Source organism: Haplochromis burtoni, unplaced genomic scaffold (genome assembly GCF_018398535.1).
Source record: "Haplochromis burtoni strain Fernald_Lab_line unplaced genomic scaffold, NCSU_Asbu1 Contig_29, whole genome shotgun sequence".
NCBI classification, from domain to species: Eukaryota; Metazoa; Chordata; class Actinopteri; order Cichliformes; family Cichlidae; genus Haplochromis; species Haplochromis burtoni.
Genome location: NW_024582390.1, coordinates 1,190,563 through 1,210,322, shown reverse-complemented (window position 1 = coordinate 1,210,322; position 19,760 = coordinate 1,190,563). Strand labels below are relative to the sequence as shown.

The 19,760-nt window shown below is 40.8% G+C and overlaps 1 protein-coding gene across 4 annotated transcripts in view; it reads right to left on the bottom strand.

The window, feature by feature from the left end:
• The window catches only part of si:ch211-45c16.2 (mitogen-activated protein kinase kinase kinase 13), a 39,127-nt gene extending 19,760 nt beyond the window's left edge, over positions 1-19,367 (bottom strand). For 2 of the 4 annotated variants that reach the window (XM_014332399.2, XM_005918302.2), the window contains exons 1-2: positions 19,269-19,367; positions 1,945-2,007 (exon numbers count right to left, since the gene is read on the bottom strand). The gene's annotated coding sequence lies outside the window, so the exon portion shown is untranslated. The other 2 variants (XM_042219174.1, XM_042219173.1) reach the window with 2 other exon arrangements.
• Positions 19,368-19,760: the final 393 nt, after the last annotated feature.

Below are 19,760 nucleotides of genomic sequence, written 5' to 3'. Positions count from 1 at the left end.
CGGGGCTTGTTGCACAGACTCAGAAAGGAGGAGGTGCAAATGGAGATGAAGAGGAAAGCAGAGGAAGAGAGATGGAGGAGGAGGAGGAGGGCGTGCATTTCAAAGCAGCACCAGCTGGGAACAGAAGGTTAGGCTGCGGTGGCGTCTCCGTAAGTAGGACAAACTGTTTCGGCATAGGAGAAAATCCTTTTGTACCAAATCAGTTCTTTCACGCCAATTGTGTCAAAATCACAAATGTCTGCAGGCTGGATCCAGTGAGGACTATCTATTTGTCATGAAATACTGCCCCCCACCCCCCTCATAAAAGAAAATTGGGACAAAATATCTTGCTTTGCAATCACGTCCGGTGGAAATTAATCCCTCTGCAGCGCCAGTGTCAAATAACAACACATGTTCTTATTTTTCAGGCTTTTAAATAGCATGAAGGGTTTGCTGAAGGTCACAATTAGCACAGCAGTAGAACATTTATAAGAACCAAATAAATGAGTTAATCTAACTAAACTGAAGTCAAGATGAAATAATCTCTAACAAAAAAGTGTTTTTAAAGAAATTAGGGACCACCTTAAACACACTTCACCAGTGTGTTTCATTAAATTTGCAATTTCTCCATTACAAAGTATTTTTACTGTTTAAATGGTAAGTTTTCCCCCAGTCTTTCTGCGTTTATAAGAATATGGAGTAGAAAAGATCCCTGGGATTATTGAGAAATATCAGCAGCATCACAGCTTAGCAGGGAGCAGTGCGGATTAAAAGCAATGTCTTTATATGAATATCTAGCAATAAAACAGAACTCTATGAAACACACATCAATATCAACCCACTCATATCAACCCACTTTCCTTCTCTCTTTGGCCTCAGATAAAGGAAGAGGTGATCAGTGTTGATGAATGAGATTTAGCTGAAAGCACAGAAGTATAATTTGAGCTTTCAACACAAAATAATAACTTGTGAATAACCCTGATTAATATCTTCCACACAGATCCGACGGCCAGGCTTGCTCCACTTCCTCAGTCACCTTCTAGAAGCCATCACTGGAAAGCAGCACTTCAAAATATCAGGAAAACTCAGTAAAGAACAGTAAAGACACTGAATAAGGACATTACAGTGTACCAATACCACCTCTGTGATTTTCTCCTACAGAATTACAGTTAAATGAGGTCACATCCCATTCATTACACACACATACACAGCTGCACTATGAACACATAAAACCACACAAGCAGTCAGAAATGTTCCTGTAAACTGTGGTCATGTGACTTCAGTTATCGAATCATTATGACCATTATAACTAGCACGGGGTGTAAATGCTCTGCACTGCTGCTCTTTCTCTATATTACATAATAACTGTTCCAGTACAGTTTAACTTCAGGTTCCTGCACAGGAGGCTTTATGCATGCTCTCCTCATTTACATAAAACACCTAAATCTACAGCTGAAATTATTAGAAAATGTATCAATTAGTTATTCTACAGGCAATAACAATGCAAAAAAAAAAATTACTGAGTATCTACATATACCCAGGTAAACAAGATGGCAAAAAAAAGTCCACTCAAAGAACTCAGGACACAGTTTCATACCGAAGTCCTTACTGCAAAGGCCAGGCAATTACCTGCGTGTCACTCACTCTCTCGCTCCTATCCACTCTACACTTCCCTAAGTAACAAAGGCACAAAATGCTAAAAAATGTAATAATAATAGTAATAAAAAGAATAATCTTACAGCAGTAGGGGTTTAATAGCTTCAGGGCTGAAAAACTACGATAGTCAGAGAGAAAATAAAAAGGTCAGAACGTCAGGAGAATTGTTCTTTTCTCTCACCAAAAGATCATCTATCGTCTCACACAGTCTCTGACACCCTCCCCTCAGTGGGCACCATCACTTCAGCATTACACTGGTCAGCACATGCTTGTGACTTTGCATGTATGTGAGTGTGTTCATTTACTGACCTGTCAGGTGGTTTCTGACCATCTCAGAGGTCTGCAGAGCGGGAACTGGATTCAGCTTCTCACCTGCAGCATAAACACACACAGAGCGGTGAAAACGGGGTTCGTGCGAGCAACATGTTCCGCTTTAAAGGCTTAAATAAGGACAATGCACTGCAAGCATGATGCGCAATTGGAAACGCTGCCAACTGCAACATTTCCACAGTGACATTAATAAATCAACTCAACGGATGAGTCACCAGATGAGAACGGCACCCCCCTTTCCCCAGACTGCTGAGGGAAGGAGGTGCAACTAGGGCAAAGACAAGTAGCGGTGGTGTATCTGTCTGTGAGTTTGTGTGTGAGGAAATGGCACAGACTGACACTGACTGCAGCCAGAGGGAGTACATCAAAAAAGACTGATAGAGAGGGAGGCCTGCGGGTGAAAGGAAAAGCTCGGGGAACAGATGATCCCCCGAGTGCTCTTGTTTCAGGCCCAAACCTCTGGGGAAGAGGATGCTGGGGAAGGGCAGCAGGAATGTAATGATGCATTGAGAGTGGGGGGGTGGGGGTTGGGATATTGGAGCCGCATTGTCCAATCTCTATCGTAAAGCCACACCCCAGCAGGGGTCCCTGCCAGAGGAGGCAGCCTGGTATCCTGGGGCAAATAGAGGCAGAGGCGTCCAAACACTGCCTATAAATGGCGTGTAATGACAGTGAAATGAGTCACGGTGCAGATGGCTGTGGATGTAAGCTCTGACATTAGGGAACGGTGAGTGTGTACTACTGGATTTGTTAAAACTGCACTTTTGTGATGCACGGTTTAATAAGTGATATGTCAAGCAGTCATCCCGCCCCCGACGGGAGAGAGAAAGTGAAAGGTATTCTTGCTGTGCTGGTAAAGATACACAAGAGTTCTGGTTAAATATTGACAAAAAGGGACTTTCAAGTATCAACGGGGGGCTGGAATAAAATTTTGGCTCTGTTTGTTTAGCGGGGACAACAAACTCTGCTCTAAAGCTGAAACTGAATTACAAAAACACGCCAGAAAGATCCCGAAACAGAAAGTCTTAAATCCGCTGCTTCAGTTGAGTTTAAGACATGTCTTCTATAAAATCCTCTAGTAAATAATGGTAAAAAATATAAGTTGAAATGTCTTTTCCCACAAAAACACAACCTACACTTTTGGAGCTTTATAATAAATACAGTTATAAAGTCATAGCATGATTACAGCCATTGAAAGCCTCTGTGTCTGTTTGAGCAGTGATATGTTCCCGTAGATTTATTGAGACATAAATTCAAATTGCTTTGTGGTGTATTTAAGGACACCACAAAGCAGCACAAAAACTTAAAACACTGTGAGTCAAGGCTAAAATCAGACCTTGCCTTTACATTTAAAATAATTGTCTCATTTAATTTCCTCCATCTAACTTTGCTAATAAGTCTTGAATTCATTTTAATGTTAATGTTCCTCAAACTGAAACTTTTGGTTCAGGTTTTCTCCTGAAATGCTCACAATTTTCATCTCAGCAATGCATGAAGCACAAATAAAAAGGTTACAATGATAAAGTCATTCGAAAAAAAATTCAACAAGTACAAGACTGCACCATGTAGATCAAAGCAATGCACAGTACTTTACCAAGGTTCAACATAAATTTTACTCCTAACTAGAGCTGGGCGATAGAACGATAACGATATGTATTGCGAAATAACTTTTTCTCGATAGAAAAATTAAACTATTGCGATAGACCTCACCGCTCTTGTCCTCTTAAAAAAAAAAAAAAAAAAAAAAAAGAACAGCCAATCCAAATTAAGTAGCGCAGAGCCGAACCAATCACAGCCGCAGCGTCACGTCACGTGACTTGTTACGTACAGCACAAGTGCCAAGCCGCACATGTGTATTTGTTTGGGAAGCAGCCAGCCGCCGTGCCGCCGGGTAATGGAGGAAATGAGTGTGCCGACTAGAGAAAAATCAACCGAGAGCGTGACCGAAGGTTACCGAAGAGAAAACAGATGATGGTTCCAATGCCGGAGAGATTGTCGAACGGAAGAGCCATAGAAGTTCCGTAGTGTGAAGGTATTTCGGCTATTTCAAGTCTGACAAAAAACAGAGTAGCGCGCACTGTAAATTGTGCCGAAAGCAAGTCTGGAAATACAATAAAGCGGTGCATGCTCAATCTCTGACTGGAAGCGCTAATTCGTCATTCGGCTTTTGTCAGACTAAAGTAACTGTTAAAACTGTTTGAAAAGCTCAGCTATACAACAAGGAGAGATTGAGAATTTCCTTTTAGTTCTCAGTTTATTTGATATTGACAAAAGTTAGTCAGTTTTGTCTGTTCTTCTGTAAAACAAACTAAGATTTATTTTTAGAATTAATATTTTGTTTCTAAGTGGAATTGACAATTTAGTCTGTTTCGTTTGTTCTATTTTGAAACTTAAACACTTTAGCGGCTGCCTTTTGTGTAGTTTGCAATATTTGCCTTTATTTATCTGAAAAAGTCTCATGTTCCTTAAGTACATCTACCCTGTTGAACTTATTATGGGAAATAAATATTTAAATATCAAAACAAGCTGCTGATTATTTCACATTTTACTTGTGAGCAACGGCACATTTAAATCTTACAAATATAGTTATTTGGCTTATATCGTGATAGATCGTTATCGCCTGAAATGGAAAAAAAAAAAACATATCGTGATATGAAAAAATCTTATATCGCCCAGCTCTACTCCTAACACAACTTTGTTTGACCGTTTGCAGTGCCAGTCAAAGGTTTGGACACTCTCAGTGATACTGGAGTATTTCTTAGCCTTTCATTACATTGACTTGCATTAAATAATCACAGCAACAACAACTGAGTTCTTCAGTGACTACAGCAAGTTTAGCTTTCTTCACCAGCTCAACTTGCAGTGGGTCAGTGAAGTGCAACATGAAACTGTGCCTTCTTCCATATCATCTGCTCCTAGCTTATTTTTCTAATAACTGTTTGGGATAAATCATCCACAGCCAAGTGAGAGGAAAACTGAAGCACAAATTCACCTTTAAAGACACCCAGGTCAATGTGGGGCGCCTCGAATGCTTACAAACTTTAATCCTCAGCAGTGGCAATGTGCAGAGTCTGCAGTGGCTGTAGGACAGACCTGACCTCCCTAAGGGGGCCCCACCTGGCTCCATTCACTCCTGTTCCAAGCAGCTTACATGATTCTGTTTAAACAAACCTCATGACAACATTGCAACCCACTCAATGGAAACAAAGAGGAGTTATCCTTCTGATAGCAAACAAAGGAGGGGGAAAAAGGAGAAAGACAACCAGACAGCAGTAAATGGAGAAAATAATAATGATTAATTATAATGCTAATTTACTAACGTAACCGGGGAGCTCAACTTCCACTAACATCACAAATTGTTAAAGCTTTTATTTACACACACATAATGCCTCCAGTATGAATCTGAACAGAAAAAAACAAGTTCAAAAACAAGTTCAAAATCCATCAATCCATTCATTCATTCATTCGCTTCCACTTTTCTTCTCACATTCACTCCTGCATTCATATCTAGGGCTGTGCGATATCACCAAAATCTCATATCCCGATATAAAACATCTATCATCCGATAATGATATAAATCACAAAAAATTTAATATTTTCTGTAAATTCTGTGAATCTCGGGTAGGTGCATTGTTTCCACCTAGGCGTCTTGTACCTGGAGTCGAGTGTTTTAACAGATGCATGAAACGACACATTTTTAGACATAGGTTGTAACGGCCGCCGTTTTCTTTATGAGTAATTATTGCACGGCGTGCTGCGGGGAAAAGCCTGTTCTAACGTTTGAGTCTAAGGTTTATTTTTTAGCACCTGACGGCTCTTATTTTGCTTTTCATCCGTCAATACTCTGCATACTTTTTCACGTGATTGCGTTTACTTTGAAAATTCTCAACAGGATCTTGAGCTTTATTGTGAAAGGTTTATGTGGAAAATAAACAAGCGGACATGCGGTGGTTTTACCGTCGTTGTTGCTAATGACAACCCATAAAAACAGGCGCTTGTCCGTCTGTAGTGTGGTTATATTAAATATAAGAGAAAGAGAGAACTTTAATTAATATAGCCACTACAGTGACCATCAAAACGATGAAAAAAATATTGCCGTAAAGAGTTAAACAAACGATAGCGTAAAATGAAACGATAGACGTTTTTATATCCATCCATATATATCGTTATATCGAACAGCCCTATTCATACCTATGGGCAATTTAGTATTTCTACTTAACCCCACTAACTGCATGTCTTTGGACTGTGGGAGGAAGCCAGAGAACCTGAGGAGAACCCACGCAAACACGGGGAGAACATGCAAACTCCGCACATAAAGACCCTGGCGTGATGGTGAAATTGAACTCAGCACCGTTTTGCAGTGAGGCAACAGTGCTAACCACCAAGGCTGGACACTGTGCGGCCGAGCACAAAGTTCAAAATCATTTACAGCATTTTTCAATGAGCACATTTTACAACACACTGCATTTTTTCCTCTTGTCATGTAGCTGCACAGTTAAGTTTATTCTTGCTACAAATTATGTTAAAACATTTTAAAAAGTACTCTTCTGTCCAACAAATAAAAAGCGTATTTCAGTTAGTGAGGTTATGGTGATGACTTTCGTCTCAAGGGCAAATGATCAGATCTGTGGTGTCTAGCCTTGATTGATCGCCACCAAAAACCAAAATCCACAGCAAAAACTGTTTAAAATGCATAAGTGGGTTATCGTTTATTGACTTTTGTGATAACTTTTATCATATCAGTGAAGCCCCTAGTTAAGGAAATCTAAAACAAGATCATGAAATCTTTCAGAGTACAGGATATCAAATGGAAGAAATAAAGAAGGACAAAAACAAACAAAAATCAATAAAGACGTAACTAGAGAATATTTGGGGTTTTGTTTGTAAAGTTGTATTCAATATTTATTACAACCTCCTCACATCCTGCGGCCTATTACTTGATTCAGTTTAGTACAGTGTTTCATACCTTGGTAAACAATAGTGACTATCATGTCAAGCTGTAAAATAAACTCACTGCACCATATGAGGACATACTTTCTTAACGACATTTACTTTCTATTCAAAGATGATTCTTAGTTCTTCTACTTATCAGGTCCAAAATGTAAACGTTCAGATCTATGGGAGATTATTCCTACCACAGAATTTTTCATTTATTTTTCTTTTTGCCGTTCTGGAGTCAAAACAAGTACGTAAGTTAAAATTTTGGGATATCTGCTGCTAGTGGTTCAATAAAAATTGCAAACAGTGAAGGGGAGAGTGGGCATCCCTGCCTGGTGCCCCTCAAGAGACAGAAGCTGGAGGATGTCTGGTCATTTGTTCTAACACAAGCTGTTGGGGAATTATATAATATTTTTAACCAGTTTATGAAAGAGGATCCAAAACCAAATTTGTGTAAAGTTGCAAATAGAAATTTCCAGTTAACTCTGTCGAATGCTTTTTCTGCGTCTAAAGAGAATATTGTAGTTTCTAGGTTTTTACTGTATGAGTAGTCTATCAAATTAAGTAATCTACGTGTATTTGTTGATGAGTGCCTACCTTTTATGAAACCAGTTTGGTCAGGATGAATTAAGAGGGGGGTTATTTTCTCCAGTCTCTTTGAGAGAGCTTTGCAGATTATTTTAAGGTCTACGTTTATAAGGGATATTGGACGATAGCTTGAGGGATATACAGGGTCTTTGCCTGGTTTTAGCAGGAGATTAATGTTTGCAGAATTCATATTTGATGGAAGTCTGCCCTTTTCTTTAATTTCCAACAACGTTCTGTAGAAAACTGGTGCTAGAATCGACCAGAATTCTTTGTAGAATTCTGCAGGAAAGCCGTCTGGACCTGGAGCCTTATTATTGTGCATACTTATCAGGGCTTCCTGGAGTTCACCTGGTGTCAGTGGTGAATCCAGTGCCATTGCTTGAGTGTCCAATAATTTTGGAAGAGTTATGTTGTCCAAAAACTGATCAATTTCTTTTTTAGATGGGTTTATTTGTGGTGAATACAACGTTTTATAGAAATCCCTGAAAATGTTGTTTATTTGTATCGGATCATATATTGTGTTCCCAGATGAATCTTGAACAGCACATATAGTTGTTTTTTCTTTATTTATTTTTAGCTGGTTTGCTAGAAATTGACCGGATTTATTACCATGTTCATAATTTTGTAGGCGTAGTCTTTGTACTAAGAATTTTGTTTTTTTATCAATTATCTCATTTAATTCTAGTTTTGTTTTGCGTATTTTGTTCAATGTTTCCTGATCTTGGTGGGACGCGTAGGCTTCTTCTAGTGATTTGATGTTTTTTTCTAATTCCTGAATATTTTTGTTTTCTTTTTTCTTTTTATGTGATGAGAAAGAAATTATTTTACCTCTCATCACAGCTTTCCCTGCTTCCCATAGAACAGAAGCTGATGTTTCGGGAGTGTCATTATAGTCCAAATATGAAGTCCACTCTTTTTTAAAATATTTAATAAAGTCTTCATCTTTAAGTAGTGATATATTAAATCTCCAGTTTTTTCTTGGCGTAGTATTATTCTTGTGCATTAGTGTTAAAGATACAGGACCATGATCGCTGACAGCTATAGGAGTGAATCTCAGTGTCTGAAATGTCGTTCAGCAGTGAGCTGCTGACCAAAAAATAATCCAGACGAGAGTAGGAGTGATGGACATGTGAGAAAAAAGTATATTCCTTACTGGTGGGGTGAAGGGAGCGCCATGCATCGCAAAGACCAAAGTCGCTCATATATGTTTGATTATATTTGTGGACTGCCAATTACGCTGAGTTCCCGCTGTATTGAGCCTATCCATGTCTTCATTTAGTCCAAGGTTGAGGTCGCCTCCAAGAACAAGTGTGCCATCTAAGTGTTCAGAGAGTGCACTGAAAAAACCGTGAAAGAATGAGGGATCATCAACATTTGGACCATATACACTTGCAATACATAGCTTTTTATCAAGTATAGATAGTTTAATGATTAAGAATCTGCCCTCTGGATCTATAACTGTATCGAGTACTGTGAAATTAATATTTTTATGTATTAAAAATTTTGGGATATCTAACCTTAATTAACAATAACCCAAATTTTCAAGCTAGGTAAAGGTTTTAAATGCATCTAAACTAAAAACAACAACTCATTTTCCCATCCCTCAGATTTTTGTATGTTCCCTCCGCTGATTGCACAGCGAGAACAGTAAATGATAACAATCTGTCCAGTTTCTTTCTTCCTCAGTTTATAGACGTTTTGAATACTTAGACAACCTCTTCAAAATTTCCAAAGCAAATAAATTCACAGAGTCTGACCTCCGTTTCTCAGTTAACCTCATTCCAGCGGTTGCAGCTGCCTCCTGCTCCGCCTCCATCACCGGCACACACGAGGAGCCGGTCGGCGCTCCATGTGTGTCCTGGCTTTGCCTCCGAGTGCGACGGAGCTGTAAACCACACTGGCTCACCTCTGTTATGCACACTCATTACTATTTCACCAGCAGGGGAACAGCAGCACTGACAGCTCCTGTGTCCTCCACATTAATAAGAGAAAAAGCAGCATCGCGCACATAAGCTTACAGCGGTTTACCTTTCAACCTGCCAGCGCAGACACAGACACGCACACACAGCTATGATTACAGACAAACACTTCCATCAAAGTTCAGCATATTTACTTACTGTGCATGGAAAGAAAATAATGCAACCCATCGCTATCGCCACAAAAACCTCCACACTTAAGCAAACAACCACCTGTCATAAAAGCAGAGTGAACAAAAGCATTGTTCAGCTCCCCGGCAGATGAAAGAGAAAATCTTTATGTACTTCTCCTTTATCAAGGATTACATCATTTCCTTTCATGAACACATTTTTTATTATTATTATTATTTGGGAAGTCTTTAAACATTTATCCTCTTCTTCAGTCTTGTGTACGCATCTCTAGACATATTTAACTTTATATTTAAAAAGACTTAGCTTGAGCAGGAATTTATATTTGTTTCAGCCACAAAAGTAGACTTCACCCTAAACAGAGCCGTCATTAATACTGAGGACATAACATGAAGCCATGAATATCAGCGTTTGGACTGATGAGGGATGAATGGGTTTGCATAAACAAACAAATACTGGGGGTTCAATTTATCTTAAATTTGACACGAGAGACATGAGATTGGTTACCAACTGACTTTATACATATACAGTTGTGTGTAGAGTATTTACACCTGTGGGTAGGTGAGCATGCAAGCATTATATTTTCAGTAAAACTGCAGGAGACCTGAAGGACGCGTTCAAAGCATATTAGCAAAGTGATGCATTATGAACAAAAATCAATAAAGATATGTGATACAAGGTAGCTCCAGGTATCATTAGCTCAGTGGAGTAACAGTAAAGCTGTTTTCACACATGAACCGGCACCCTGAGCCTTTCAACATTACCCGTTGTAGCTGCATATGAGAATACAAATGTGTTTAACCTCCAAACTTCCCGAGCGTAAACTGTGTCTGACTGCAGCCGTATGAGCCAACTGTCCAGTGAAATCTCAGCGAGCGAGCATCAGACGTCAAAGCCAAACAGGAGTGGGAGCGCATCTGAGGTGGATAATTAGCTCTGCATGACCCGATTCGCCCGACACTGAACCAAGCTTTTGCAAAAACACTGTTTAGGAATAATCCGATTAAAAAGCAGATTTTTAAGTATTTGGAGGGGGGTTTTTTTTGGTTTTTTTTTTAAAGGAATGAGAGAGAGAAAAAGAGTAACCCCCAAACTAACATTTTAAATCATTTTTTCCACCAGTTCTTGTAGTAACTCAGTTATATTGTATACTCACACTACCCATGGTTGCTTTGTACCATGATCCTGCACTCACATTCTCATTTATAGAAGCTGTTGAAAGCTGCTCTCACAGGGCACAGTGAGGTTCATGATTTTATGCATTTTGTGCTTTAATTGTGTTTAACCCTCTCATGTGCCTTTTTGATTTGTTAATTAACACAATGATTTTCACAGGCATGCCCGAGTCCAGCTACACCACATCCCAGCTCCCCTCTTCAGTTTGCTGAAGTGGGTCCAGGCACGCCGATGCGACTGATCTCTCTGGTCAAACAGACTGGAATTTGGCGTCAATCATGCTTTCGCACTGTATGGATTGTTAACAAAACGACTTTAACTGCCTGATTGTGTAGTGTGAAAGGTTGTTATTAAAAACCAGTGTTAACACTTTCACCAAATTCTTTTTTTGGTGGGGTTACGAATCCCATAATTTGTGCGGCCCAGGGTCAGCTCAATGTGCTGAGGATGTCAGATGAATCAAAGAAAAGACTTGTAAAAAAAAAAAAAGGATCTGCTCTGAGTGAAGCCCAATTCATGGTCAAACCTGTTTGGCCAAGATGGATGACAGGAAACAAGCCGGCCATGCTGATTGGTCAAATTTACAAAGCCTGCATGAGTGAGGATGAGTGAATCCTGCCCACAACAGCCTCTGATTCTGGGAGGCAGATAATGCTTGTGAGATTAACATCCTCAGCCCACCAACAGCCCACAGCTTGACCAATCCGTGCCGAGTGGAAATTACATAACAATGAGCGTTCAACACACCCGCAGGATTCTGCTGACAATCCATCTATGCTAGCCCCCTCCCCTCTTTATCATGACGATGAGTAGCAGCACATCCTCCCCTCCCAACAGCGTGCACCTGGTAATCCCGAGCGTGATTTGTGGGATTGCGTGCAAAGCCATAATACCAAACACGGCAGCCAGTCTTAGATAACATAACTTTTTGAAGGTTTTCCAGCCTTCTTGCCTCTAATTATTTCACTTAAAGAGAATTTCAGAAGTGGGACGCACAAAGAAGCAATGTTGTGTTCATTCAGACCCCACTTCCCTAGAAGGAATATAAAAGAGGAAAGAGTGCAGGGTTACAGTCGGTGGCAGACAGTGGTGGTCTGAGATTACAGCTGTGCAGCTGGGAGAGGATGCTGCTGCTGCTGCTGCTTGGTGGCGTGAGAGGTTAGAGAAAAGAAGTGAGGTCACAGCTGTGCAAAGGCAAGAGGAGACTTAAGGGCAAAGCACGGACATCATAAAGTACCCGTGCAAAATAAATATATATATATATATATATATAAGTTACATTCACATCTGAATGTGAAATAAAGTGCAAGGGAGAAAATTCCACATTCCTGCACTCTTGTTTACCACTAATACATTTAATCTATGACATTACAACCAGATGATGGTCACCTGATGCATTTATTAAACATTACAATTTAATAAATGCATCAGCGGTAAAGTGAGACCGCGTGTGGAGTCGCATTTAATTGTTTTTGTAGAATTTTATTATGTGCGCAGGCTGCTGAAGAGTTACATGGTTAAATTACTTTTCTGTTAAACTAAAGGGTTAAGCAGCCACGCTGTACTTTTAGCTAAAATTTCATGTGAAAACACTGTCTAAGATGCTTTTGTGCATACACTGCATTATTAATATTGAGCTCTAACACTGCTGCTGACACCTTATGGCAACGGATTCACACTTTGAATTAGGTGATCAGTGACAGACGCTCACTGGAAAAGGAGGATGGAAAAAGCTCTTCATTTTGGTTGAACTAACACACGCTGCTGCCTGCGAGCTGCAAACACTGATAAAGCCTTCAGTTTTTTTCTTCTGTATCGTCAAAAATATCATTAGCGCAAATTTCGCTGGAATCCTGTGATATAATCTTGAGACTTTATGGCCTACCGCCAGTCTGTAAAATGTTTCCAAGCACCCTGATTTATCACAGACGTTTGGTTTCAGCCCTGAACACAACTTAATCAATTATATCATTTCAGATTAATTAATCTGATAGACTGACAGTGTAAAAGTAGGACTGCACCAATGTTTAGTCCACCACGGCCCTGTTATTTCAAAATACGCAATTTCTGTTCTTTAGAAAAAAAATTTCTCACACCTTGGCAATTAGGGCCCAAAGGCTATTTACCGTTTCAAATTATTTATTGTTTCTAATCAAAAAACAGCAAAAACATCGACTACTCCTATAGGTAAATACCAACTTGTTTGGCAGTAGGCAGATATCAGTCAATAAAGCTAAGGGTAAGGCTCAGGTATTGTTCCATCTCCACCTAAAACCTAAAAATATTCCATTTAAAAGCATTTAAAATCAACCATATAATAAATCAAATGAATAATAAATTATTTTTCTGCCATTCACCATCAGTAGGACATCCCAGTTTAGTCCAACTCTTCATCAATGGCGACCCAAACCCTGTGCAGCTGATTATTTTGGTGATGATCAGCTAATTCAATGCATCACTGTTCAAGTTAAAGAAAGAAAAAACACATCCATTGTTTTCTAAAATCAATATAAATATTTTTCAACATCTAATTTGCCTCATTTGTCATCATTTAGTGGAAATGTTCTTCACGTGGAGTTTGCTGCACACTTGCACTTTGCGACCAATTTTGAGGAATTATTCCTGTTGCATTGAGCGAGCGTTACGTAATCCGTGGGTAGCTGTGCATCGCTGTTATTCATACATTATTCTAAAGTTGCACACATCAGCAGTCGGAGGTGCTCGAACGCACTCGGCCTGTATGACTTGTGCATGTGCTCTGGTTCTTGCTCCTCCACTCGTGTGTGTTAATATGCTCCCCATGAGGCGCTGCAGGCTGTGGTAATTATAGAAGCTCAGCTAGCATACATATCACAAGAGAGATGTGCATTTAAAGCAGTGCACTTTTAGCATGAACACAGCCCTATATGCATGAACACAAACCAACGGATATACCGAAGATGGCTGTGCAGATATTAAACGTCGTGCTGACTGCCTTTTTATCAAACTCTGTAAAACAGTTCTCCTCTAAGTAAGTCTCAAACTTAAACAGAGCTGACAAATGCACCTGTTTTCTTGACTTCATATTTCTTCATAATTTTAGCAGCAGAGTCTGGACACACTTGGGGTTCAGCAATGCTGCGTTAATCTACCCCCACCCCAACCTCACGGTCACACAACTGTAATACCCTTGCCCAAATATAAAGGGCTTAACCCACTTCTTAATAAAATCCCAGTCCTCACACACGCTGACCAGCAGGGCGTCTGCGAGTGTGTCAGATAAACTCTTTGGCAAACGATAACTCCATTAATGCCAACGGGGACAGACGAGCCCAGGAGATGGAAGATGATTACTTCCTTAACCACGCCGAGTCGTCATTATTGGCATTTAACAGTCTGATATAGATGTAAGGCGTGCCCGCTCTGCGTGTGCGCACAGCAGGCCAAGGATGGGATGGAGGCAGGGCCTGTGGAGTGCAGACATTGTTATTACCGAAATGTCACTCAGAAAGAAAGGAAGGAAAGCAAGGAAAAGAGGAGAGGGCCTGAGGGTGGGCGAGCAAGTAAGTGGATACAGAAAGAGTGGGGAAAGAGAGTGACGGGGTGGCGGTAACACATTCATCTTCATATCCCTCTTTTAGCCCAACATTTGCTGTTTGGCTTTTTCCACTCAACTGCTCTTCAATGGCTGCGCTGCCTGCAATGTGAGGGCTATTTTTAACAGCTGTTAGGCTTTCTGTCATGTTACCTAATCAAACCCACGACAAATCATATTTTTAATACAAATTTGAGAGATTAGGACATAAACTGTGTTTAATCCCACACTCTGGGAAATTCACTCGTTACAGCAGCACAAGGGACAGGAAGAAAAGGTGAATTAGAGAAATATTAGAAAACAATACAAATAGAAAATAAATAAATAAGAAAAATAGCGACAAAAATGATGATGATGAAGGACCACAGTGGAGGACTGAGCTCTAACAGTCTACTGCTATCAAAAGGAACCAAGACCTCAAAAGCAAAACAAGTCTGGACGTCTTCTCTGGAGTTTACAAAGTGAAACCAAAGACCTTGTCTCTAGTGGGAATCAAGTAACTTCAAGGAGCATCAAAAGTGTAATTTTCTGTGCTTTTTCCCCCCTCACTTCATTTCAGCTCCACTGTTATATGGTGACTTCCGCACATTTGTAGTGTTTCTCCTCTGCTCTGTTTCACTGCATTATGATGAAGAATGCTACAGAGCAGAGCAGACACATTGAGCAAAGCAGGTGAGAGACAGGTGAAGTTAAGATATCTGACTTGTCAGGATACTGTTACAATGCAATTAAAGCTTCCAAGCAGGTGTTACTTAATCTACACTTAGCTGTTGTCCACTGTTCTCCACTCAGGGCAATGCTTTTACTCTTCCCTGAGTAAAAGCACTTTTTTCTGCAGAATGGAGCAACTTTGTGTCTCCCCCCCATGACACAATTTGTAACCACATGGGGCTCATCAGCTTTATCCCTCTGTCATTACTACAGCCCTGCACATCACCTTGTTCTTGAAAATTGTTACCATTACACTTCTCCATTCCTCAAGCATCCTCTCACTCTCCAGGATCAACATGGTCAAAAGTTTTACTGCCTTGTCTCCCAGACATCTCAGGTGATAGGTATGTAATGTGGACCAACCACTTTTCATCCTCTTCACAGGCACATTGACTTCCTCCTTACTAATCCTCTGCACTTCCACCAAGGTCCCTCCACCCACCCTTCTTTTGCTCTCATTTTATTCACTTATCAGCTCCTTAAAGTCATCCTTCTATCTTCTCAGCACACTCTCCTCACTCGTTAGTCCATTACCATCTCCATCCTTAATCACCCTGATCTGCTGCACATCCTTTCCAGCTTGATATCTCGGCCTGGCCAATCAATATAAATCCTTTTCTCCTTCTTTGGTGCACAGCCTTACATACAACTCAAAAATGATTAAATATGTAGTTTTTATGAAGACAGACGAGTTTCTTTAGACATTTAACCCTCTCCAATGTTGGGAATTGCACCAGACGTATATAACCGTTCATAACTGGGGGTAGCACACTGCTGACAACAAATTTTTAAAAAATACTTTAAATGCTACATCTTACGAAACACAACAATGAGCTTATTTATTAAGCCCGATAAGACACCGAAGCTGCTGCTATATAAATGTGACCCAAACAAGCAAAGCGAGTCTCCAGGGCTGGGATTAGTGAGCTCAGACCAGCTGCAAGGCTGCGTCGCTGCTGCTGCTGCTGCTACACATGTCAATTACATAAATGCAGCTTCCTGTCTCTGCGCCAGCATCGGGACCTTATTATGCTCTGCTGACGCTCCACTCCACTCCACTCGGGACTCAATAGCTCAGATGCGCAGGTACTCTAGAAACAAACGCCCTGCTGTAATGCAACACTGTAACCGTGGAGACCGATGTCTTTAAGAAGACAGGATTTAAAGGTCGAGCCATGTAAAGCAGGGGCGGGCAGTTAATTTTTCCCAAGGTGCCACATGAGAAACTGGGACTGATGTGGAGGTTCACACCAATGAGCTGCTAACACCCACAACAGTCCCAGTTTCTCATGTGGCCCCTTGGGAAAAAAATAGCTGCCAATTCCTGATCTCAGAGATAATAAAGGAGGAATTCAGTGTTTTTGCTGTGGAAAAACATCCCAATTACAAAAAAAAAAAATGTCCTGGGACAACTTTCAGGTGTGGATTTATAAACAGTTGGTGGACTAGCTGTACGTAGCACATCACATAGCTCCCTAATGTGTTTTGTTTTTGTTTGTTTTGGGTTTGTTTTGGTTTTGTTTTTTTACAAACAATAAAAAAAAGCTGTGTGTTAGAATCTCACTTCTTTTCATAAAAAGTTGATTGATGATTCTATTTTTCATATTAGACAGGAATAAAGCCAGAAGGCAAAATTTCTGCATATTAATTTTCTGTCAGTTCACTAATCAGTCAGCTAATCTGTTCTGCATACAGCCCTTTAAACAACAGTTCCACCAACAGCTTGCAAGACAGGTGAAAATTCCAGGAAGTCTTTCAGGAAATTACACGTCACACCTATGCGAGTGCACTTTGTTGAAATGAAAAACAACCCGGTGCATGTTAGTGGCAGTTTCAATGTCATAAAAAATATACTACAATAGCTTCAAATGGTAGATTGGCCCCACATGTATAGATGTGACACTGTAACACCACCTGAGAGGTGCAGTCTCCAGCTCGGAGTCACCTGGGGGGGGGACCACATTTGGCTGATTAGTGTCGAGTGTGACCTGTAACTGCACCACAGACAGGCAGCAGTAACAAGGGAGGCAAAGCCATTAGTGACACATGTGGGCACTTACTGGAAACATCCCTCTCAGCACAATGAGGGTGGAACACAATGCTGCTGCTGCTGCTGCTGACAGCCCACAGCAGCCGTGGCTCAAATGTGCGACGCCTTGTGCCGCCGACTGACTGTCAAAGCGTGTTGGCACAAATGAAGAACCCAAACGCTGTTGTGACATCATGAAAGACACATGAATGATGGCGGCTGATTTGTGTCAGATGGCTCCCGCTGCGCTGCTCATGGAGCGAGCGTGCAGGGTAAGAGATCCACACCATCTAAAACTCAGTCACACGCTGCCAGTTTATTAGGCACAGATTGGTCCCGATTCAGTTTTAGGCAACACGGGCGCTGACGAGGGAGGCGATTAATTACTGACAAATACACATCCAAACAGTGTCCACAGCTGCTAAGGGGCACGCCTGTGAGGCACTTTGGTTAACATTTTTTGCACTTAAACCAATTTTATGGAGAAACTAAAGTGAGTTGATTGAGATCTAAGGTTGTCTTTAGGCTCTACTTTAGGGATGGATAAAGTTTTAAAAGTAAATAAATAAATCCAGCATTTAATTAACCTTCATCTTGCCAACTGGCTGACATGCACCAACACAAAGATCACTGATGAACTACAATCACGTTATACAGCAGTTCAGAGTCACTTCAGCCATTCACCTTTCATTGATTTCTGCTGAAGTTCAAAGTGAGCATAAGAATGGGGAAGAAAGATGATTTTAGTGACTCTTAACACGACATAGGTTGTTGGTGTTGTTGTTGTTGTATTTCAGAAGCTGCTGATTTCCTGGGATTTTCCCACAACACCATCTCTAGGGTTGCAAAGTGAGCAGCAGATCTCTGGGTGAAAATGTCTCACTGATATCAGAGGAGAATAAACCGGTAGCTCTGAGGTGAGAGGAAGGTAACAGTAACTAAAACAGCCACTTGTTACAACCAAAGTATGTAGAAGAGCATCTCTGAATGCACAACACCTTTAAGTAGCTGGGCTACAGCACCAGAAGACCACACCAGTTGCCACTCAGCGAGCATCTCGTATCAGTGGTTCAGGCCGGTGGTGGTATAAGGGTGTGTGGGATTTACCACACTCACCACAGTTCGTACCTTTTTATTGTGGCTGACTATGTCCGTCCCTTTATGACCACAGTGCACTCATCTTCTGATGGCTGCTTCCACCAAAATAACACACCGTGTCACAAACCAGTTCACTGTACTCAAATATATCTCAGTGTCAATATAATAGAGCACCTCTGAAGCCCATTAATCTGCAGTAGCAATATGACCAGTATCTGAGAGGAATGTTTCCAGCAGCTTTTTGAATCTATGCCACAAAGCATTAAGGCCTACCTAACCAGCTACTATCAACCGCTGTAAGACATTTATCCCCTTTTTTTATTAGCATGACTTGCAATTCTCCCTATGCTCAGAAGTCTTAACTCTAGTGAGGACCAACAAAACCAGCTACACATATTTCCCATCACATTATTAACAAACCACAAGCTCATTTAACTTTCATTGAATATGTAAAAAATAATTATTAGGGCTGGGAGGAATTAGTGGTGTACAGATGACAATTTAAAATAAATGATATTCAAAGTAAATAAGCACCAACCTGTCCCATCCTGTATCTGTTTCTCTCTTTAGCCACGTAGTCAAAAAAAAAACTAAACTAAACTAAACAAAACTTCAGTCTGAGAACTCAATAACAAACATTTCTTCACCAGCCTCTATAATTTCACCTCCTCTCCTCAGCAGCCTGTAATTTCCTCCCTCTCCTGGGTCAAACACAGGCTCTCTGTAGCTCGCTATTTAACGAGATTGTGCACTTGGTTACATAATGACGGCGAATAAGAGCACTAACCTCACCTATACCTGCCGTGTGACTCCCGTCGCTTAAAACCACGTCTGTGAGGAAGCCACAGGTGAAGGTGGTAAAGCTGCTGAGGACCGGGAGCCGATTTGAGGCTTTGATTTCATTCATAAACACTTTCAGGACCAGTCGTCGCGTTAGACAGCAGTTCAGTGACAGCTGCCCCGGTCGGCACATTACAGCCTCATCACCCCACCAACAAACCAACAGACCGGAGCGTCTCTCTTCACCCTCTTCACACATTAACCTCCTCTCGGTATATGTCCCACACACAACCCGGTTTCTTACCCTTCGGCGCTTCTCCGTCCCTCACACAGGTCCGCCTGTCGTCTCCGGGTCCATCTATTTACTGTCCACACAGAATGGTACGGTCTAGTCTTGTGAGCGTCACACGTCACTTCCGGAGCCTCTATAACCCGTGCACCTGTAAAGCTGTTCACGTGGTCAAAGATCGTCTATGTAGTGCGTGACAGCACAGGAACGTGAGTTTCTAATAGCACTGAAGGTAAAATATATGAATACATTTTTAAAAGTTCTGCTTTTTAATTACATCATAGCGGAAGACCACAAGCTGATTCATGTTACATGTGAATTTCTTTCTAAGTTTCTTTCTAGATAGATTATTGATCCATCTGTGATTATCTTGATAACTGAACTGTCATAATGCTTTAATTCTGTGCTGTACATTTGCAGTTTGGCACACAAAATAATACAATTTTAATTTTCACATACAAAAATACAAATTTATGTAACGTGCATATTCTTATCAAGGTCTACCCT